General features: G+C 31.2%; 1 protein-coding gene across 5 annotated transcripts in view; it reads left to right on the top strand.

The window, feature by feature from the left end:
• The window catches only part of LOC117170306 (carbonic anhydrase-related protein 10), a 395033-nt gene that overhangs the window by 66948 nt on the left and 321258 nt on the right, over positions 1–6827 (top strand). Inside the window, exon 2 of one of the 5 annotated variants that reach the window (XM_033356987.1) lies at positions 5333–5393. The exons of 3 other annotated variants lie outside the window; for them this stretch is intronic. The gene's annotated coding sequence lies outside the window, so the exon portion shown is untranslated. Of the gene's footprint in view, positions 1–5329; positions 5394–6827 lie in introns of all 5 variants that reach the window. One more of the 5 variants, XM_033356984.1, reaches the window with a different exon arrangement.

Raw genomic sequence — 6827 nt, 5'->3', positions numbered from 1 at the left:
TAGTTCTTCATTTCTTAATGACCAGAAACACTTCGAATCAACAAGAGGCCTTTGCAATTTTGCTTTTAATTTTCATTAAAACATTATACGTATATCTGTTTTATATTTTTTTCAAAACAATTTCAGAATTAAATTCTTCTTAAAGATAAATTAAAAGCATGAAATAATAATGTATATGAAAATTGGGATAAATTTGAAATATGTTACACAATCCAAACTATTAGAATGTTTTAACTGCAATCATGGGTGGATTCAATATCATAAATTATGAACTATTTTATTAAATATACGTATAATATCTATATTAAAATCTTAGGTATAAATTTTGTCCAAGTAATATTATTAAATTATCCTATAGATACCGATAAAAAATTCTGCACAAAAAATGATACCAATAATTATTCAAATTTTAATAAGAAATATAATTTAAATGAAAGATGATCTATGTAAAAAAATAAATTCAAATTCTCCTTCATTGAATAAAAAAAATACCATTGAATTCTGGGGCAATTTATACTAACATTCATTTAATTGAATTTTTCTTTAAATATGAAATTTCTTAAAATAATAAATATTATTCTACTTTAATAGGCAATAGTTGGAAGTATTACACGTATAGCTGCTTACATTGAATATATTGAACTTGAAAATCACCCTCTAATTATAATTATATATTAAAATATTGATGTATAATTATTAATAATATTAATATCGATATCATCCTCAAAATACTTCGCTAAAAATTTATGGTTTTCGTCGAAGATTTATCATTTCATTTCAAAGTTCGTCTAATTAGTTGAATTGGGGTAAGAAATCGTGTATCTTGTTGAAAAATCGTTTCTATTTTATTTTTGAAATGCCATCTTTTAAAAATAAAAATTCAGCTATTTCATATTTGATTGAATAATGTATTATTTTTATTCGTTAAGTTAGTTACTTTGTAGAACATTTATTTCCCACAATTTATTTGACATAAACAAATTTACTAAAAAAATGAACAGTTGCACAAAAAAAACAATTTTCGACAATTTCAAACAGTGAAATTTTTAACAATAAAGTTTTCTAACAAATTCAGAACTTTAGTTATCTACAGAAAAATATTCTAAAAAATCAACTGTTGCATATTGAAGTATGCCGCTGAAAATACCATAAGGATAGCTAGTCAGTGTCATCACATAACGTAAAATATGAGATAACTTAATCTAATGTTAACCTTTTGATTACAAGTAACATTCACTTGAATTTTCAAAAACGAACATTAAAAATACAATATTTATAAATTGCTCATTGCAAACTTAAAAAACTCTTTTATTTCGTACTTCATTCTTCATTGGGACAAAGTTCAAAACGTTTCATCTCTTAACAATTACCCCTCAGTTTTACAATAGAATATTTTCAGACTACTTCAGAATCACAAAGTTCTTGGTGATATTTATGAGTAAAAGTGCATATTGTATACGATAAAACATGTACAATGGAAAAATTTAACTACAACCTAGATACAGGTACTCAATAGGGCCCTCTTGTGGAGCCTATGTACAATATATATTTTTGAAGGACACAAAATTAGGTCTTGATTTGTTAAATTGATCTTCAAACACCGGTAATCCAATGATAAATGTTTTCACCGGTAAGATATCAGTATGATGCTCATAAACAAATTTCCTTACATACTGTTCCACAAATAAATAGTTTTAAATAAATTCCTAAAAATTAGGCTCCAATTATTATTTATAATAAAGGTAGAATAATCAAATCCATATATGCCATGGGATATCCTAAAGGTGTGGGCGTAGACGGGGCAAAAACAATGTTTAAACTAACTTTTTTGCATTGTTTAAATTTTTTTTTATTCATCATACTTCAAGGTGTGTTATATTTCACTTAATAACACTGAATTGTTTACCACAATTGCTAAATGAAATTTAAAAAATTTTAAACAATACAATTGTTTAAATGATTAATTTTTTAAATTAAAAAACACCTGGAGATATTGCCGAGAAGAATCCAGAACTCTCTTTGCTTTTTCTTCAGGATTTTTGCTTTCTTTTTTTTTTATAATGAAGGATAAATAATCAAATCCATATGCGACATGGGATATCGTAAAGCTGTGTGTGTAGAGGGGGCAAAAACAATGTTTAAACTAACTTTTTTGCATTGTTAAAAAATTATTTTCATTCATGATACTTCAAGGTATGTTATTTTTCGCTCAACAACTTGGAATTGTTTACGACAATTGTTAAATAAATTTTTAAAAATTAAAAACAATATAATTGTTTACATATTTTGTTTTAAATGAAAAAAAACTGGAGATATTGCCGAGAAGAATCTAGAACTATCTTCACTTTTTCTTTAGGACTTTTGGTTTTTTTTTATAATAAAGGATAAATAATCAAATCCATATGCGGCATAGGATATCGTAAAGCTGTGTGCGTAGAGGGGGCAAAAACAATGTTTAAACTAACTTTTTTGCATTGTTACAAATTTTTTTTCATTCATGATACTTCAAGGTACGTTATTTTTCACTCAACAACTCTTAATTGTTTACCAAAATTGTCAAGTAAATTTTTAAAAACTATAAACAATATAATTGTTTAAATAATTAATTTTTTTTCAAGAAAAAAACACCTGGAGAAATTGCCGAGAAGAAGCCAGAACTATCTTCACTTTTTCTTCAGGACTTTTGGTTTTTTTTTTTATAATGAATTTACTTTTTGGCTACGTCTATTATTTCATTTTTTATTCAAGGTCGAATTTTTAAATCTATATGCATAGTTAATTTCTGGGTCGTCGAAAAACTCACTCTGAGTGGACGAATCGACTCAAGGATAACTTCCTAAACTGCGACGATATCAGCATTATCCCTGTTTGCAGATGCTTCATGTCACGTATGCAGACTCTGCAGTACTGGATATGTGCGCGGAGCGCTTCCCTAACAGCTGCATGAACAAGCTACAGACGAAGATGTAAAAGCGATACTAAAACCAACTGCGGAAATCAGGTACCTTCTGAGAGATGATACTGACGCCTCCCTTCGTGAGAATATATAGGAAGAGTCCGACCTCTGGACCATCACTTGTCCAGTTCATGGTGCTGCGAGAGCGTTCATTGATTGAAACTGAAGGCTGATAACCAAAAATCTGGTACCCCGTTTATGAAAAAGTTCCGAGAGTTTGCCCATGAACTGAGGATCAACCTTTGCACGCTGAAAAAGTCAAAGCTACTAAAAATGCAGCAACAATCTTCCTCTTTCTACCAAAAATCCACCCGAACTTGACGAGGTAGAGAAGTTTATGGAGAGAGATTTACAAGATCCTTACACTGGATTGGAAGGAAAATACTAAGAATATCATCTGCTAAAAAGCGCTTTGGGAAATGCTCATAACGTCTAAGGAGTAATGTCCATCAATCTCTGTCGAAAAGGAGAAAAAAGCACATAAGGGCACGAAGAACTTCTCCGATGTGGAACAGATAGTATCAATGATATTTAGTGAAAGACGTGAACTTTTATACAACAATACCTGGCGCGCATCCTCACATTATCTTAAAAGTCGCAGACGCCCATTTCGCAGTGTTTGGTATTAGGGCGAAAAATTCTCCTGTCAAAGAAAGGCGAATTGTCCAAACCAGAGAACTACAGGCCAATAAGTTATTTAAACACACACAAAAGTGTAACAGGCTTCGAAAAGAACCTGCTGATTGACAGTCGCGTCTGCAAAGAAACAGCAGTTCACGAGTGCAGCGCTGTCTGCAGAAGGTCTAGATTGAATACCGAAAATCTTTTGATTTACCCTTTCATAGACTTGTAATTTGTCTGTTGGAAAGCTTGATGGTTCAACCACAGATAGTGAGATGCATAGAATGATTGATGACCCATTGGAAAACTAGATTCACCATCTCATCTGGGAATTATCGTGTGTCAACGAGAAGCGTCAGCTTCCAGAGGATTTTTTTCAGGGGACACCATAAATTTGGTTTCCGGGAATCATGAGCCCATGAGTTTTTTTCGACATATTGATACTGGAGAGGACTCTACACAACTAGGGTTCTCTCGGAAACAGATACAAGTGTCTTCTTTGACAGATTTATTCTTCTAATCTTTCAGCTTTGGACATTGCCCAACGTAAGGTCTAGAATATGAAAAATATATCCCGCTAACAACTCCTTAATCAGAAAATGTACGAAAAAGTTAACAGAAGTGTAAAAAATCCGCCACGGTCCCAGGCGCAAAATTTTGTTTTTCTCAGTCATATGGAACAACGATAGGGTTGCTACAAGACCCGGAAGGCCCGAAAAACCTGAATAACTCATGGCATTTTTGAAAGGTGTTTAATAAACCTGGAAAAGTCATGGAATTTAAAAAAATTATGATTGCAAAACGTGGAAAAATCATGGAATTTTGAAATATTGACCGGAACTTTTTGAATCGTCTCTATATTTGAAAATTGAGAAGGAGAACTTAAGGAAAATGTGAGTATTCGACAAAGTCTAATAATTAAATAAAAATAAATGGAAGATTCAATGTGAAAAGCATGAAGAACTGGAAAATGTTGGAGAAGAAATGCGAAAACTGATCAAATTTAGATCAATTTTAATCAAAGTTTTGTAAATTGTTTTGAAGTCAATACAACTGATTAATAAACCATTATCATTGGATTATATCTGGTGACAATTCAATTTAATTATCACACAGAGAGAACTTTCCTAAGTGTTGAAGTACACAGATTTCACTTGTCTAGCTGTGCACGTTTATGTCCTTACGTATGGGTTTATACAAATTTGATCCTTTCTATACGTATAACAAGTTTTTAACAGGTAAAAAAATGGAGCGTACTAACTTTTTACAAGTTAGTTTTAAAATATTTTAAGGCCATGATCTGAGTGGATCACGTGACAGATTCCTACCTTACCACCACTTTTTATGTCCCAAACGAGACGCCACATCGAGTTGAAAATTTCGGATACTACACAAAAAGCACTAAGAATGGTGGGTCTGCTCCTAAATTTGTATAATTATGAAAAAAGTGTTCTGTTGTAAATAATTTTTTTTCATAATTATTAAAATTTAGAACCAGGCCCACCTTTCTTAGGGCTTTTTATTTATCATCCCAAATTTTCAACTCGATGTGGCGCTTCGTGTGAAAATAAGTTGGGAAATAAAAAAAGTGAGGGTAAGGAAGGTATCTGGTCACGTGACTTACTCGTCCCATGGCCTTAAAGACTTTTTTTATCAAAATAATCCTTCTAAATTATTATAGACTTGCGAAAATCTCTTTTTAAATTAACTTATTAATACTTTTATCTTATTAAGCTTCTTTAATTTTCTTAGTAGGCATGGAGACGGCTGCTGTCTTTAGGTCGTCCTAACGGCGACTAACTACCGTGCCCGCTCGGTAGGTATTTATTGTTTTCAAGTTACTTACCTGTATTTTATGTCACAAAATCGTTAATTGACTTTATGTATTTTCTAATAATGTAATGTCGGTAGATTTTAAAGAAAAAAAATTCAATAATTTGTATCACAGTTTCACTGCAGTTATGTATGTATTATTTTTATTGGTTGTTAAGAGTCCATAAAGTTTCACTTGTATTTTCCCTGGAAACGGGCCACTCAATAATTTTTTAATTTAATCCCTAAAAGTGACTTTTATAGGGCTTAGAAATAAACTCCCAGAGTGTAACAATAAGTAATTATATCCTGCGCGAAGAAAAATTTAAGAATGGAAAAATGTATGAATCGTAGCGTGGCTTAAGGACTTCTTATTGCCACATACCATGCTGAACTGAAGTGATTAGTCCAAAAATAAGTTCGACGGATTCCAGAGTTCAACTTGCAGAAAAAAACTAAAACCTTCTAATTCCCTGTTTTTATCATTCTACATAAATTGTCCCAGTTTTAAGCGCTTTCTCGAATTAAAATTCATAATTGGTTCCGAATATAACAACTGTACGCATCACTCCAAAGGTTGGTTTGAGAAACCAACACAAAATTTTTAGATCAATATTTTCTTCTAAATTCAGGAAATTCAGAAACTTTAAGAAATTCAGTGTTCAAGAAGAATTTAGAAAATTCGAAGAATTCAGCGAATTCAACGTATTCATCGAATTCAGGGAATTCAACGAGTTTAAGTAATTAAAAAATTAAATGAATTCAGAAGGCTGATGTCGAAGATATCCGTCGAGCAGCAAATACTCTTTAAGCATCATTATTCACAATGTAACTTTTCGCTAGTTGACAGTACTGCTTTGTAACTAATTGTGACATCCGAAGTCGGATTCGTAACTCGATTTGAGTTCGTGCGTCAAGTTTCACGCAAGTTTTTACCAATTAGTTTATAATATGAATATTCCTTTGAGTATATTAATAATTTTCCGTTTACACATAAATAAACTAATTTAATTAATTGAGCTGCTAGAGGAGAAATTTTTTCAAAATTGTTCATGAGTAATTATAATAAGATATTATTTAAATTAATATTATTTTCATAAAGTGAAATAAATATTGAAATTAGTTACATATTTCTCTTCTCATAAATTTCAGCTATTTCTTTCACTTTTAACTATACTTAAATTTGAACTAAAAGTCAGTAGAATATTCATCTTATAAACTAACTGGTAAAAACTTTAATGAAACTTGACGAACAAACTCAAATCGAGTTATGAATCCGAGTTGGAATGTCCATGTCCAAATTGGGTCGATAAGGAATGGATATTTTTTGACACAATATACCGTGGGCTGACAACGTAAATGGGAGCGTGATACGGATAAGGCCAATTTTCACATGAAATGTTCGTCTGATGATGAGGAACGTAAAAATGGGTGCCTG

This window comes from Belonocnema kinseyi, chromosome 3, assembly GCF_010883055.1.
Source record: "Belonocnema kinseyi isolate 2016_QV_RU_SX_M_011 chromosome 3, B_treatae_v1, whole genome shotgun sequence".
In the NCBI taxonomy this organism is placed as follows: domain Eukaryota; kingdom Metazoa; phylum Arthropoda; class Insecta; order Hymenoptera; family Cynipidae; genus Belonocnema; species Belonocnema kinseyi.
This window is presented reverse-complemented; position numbering and strand designations above follow the sequence as displayed.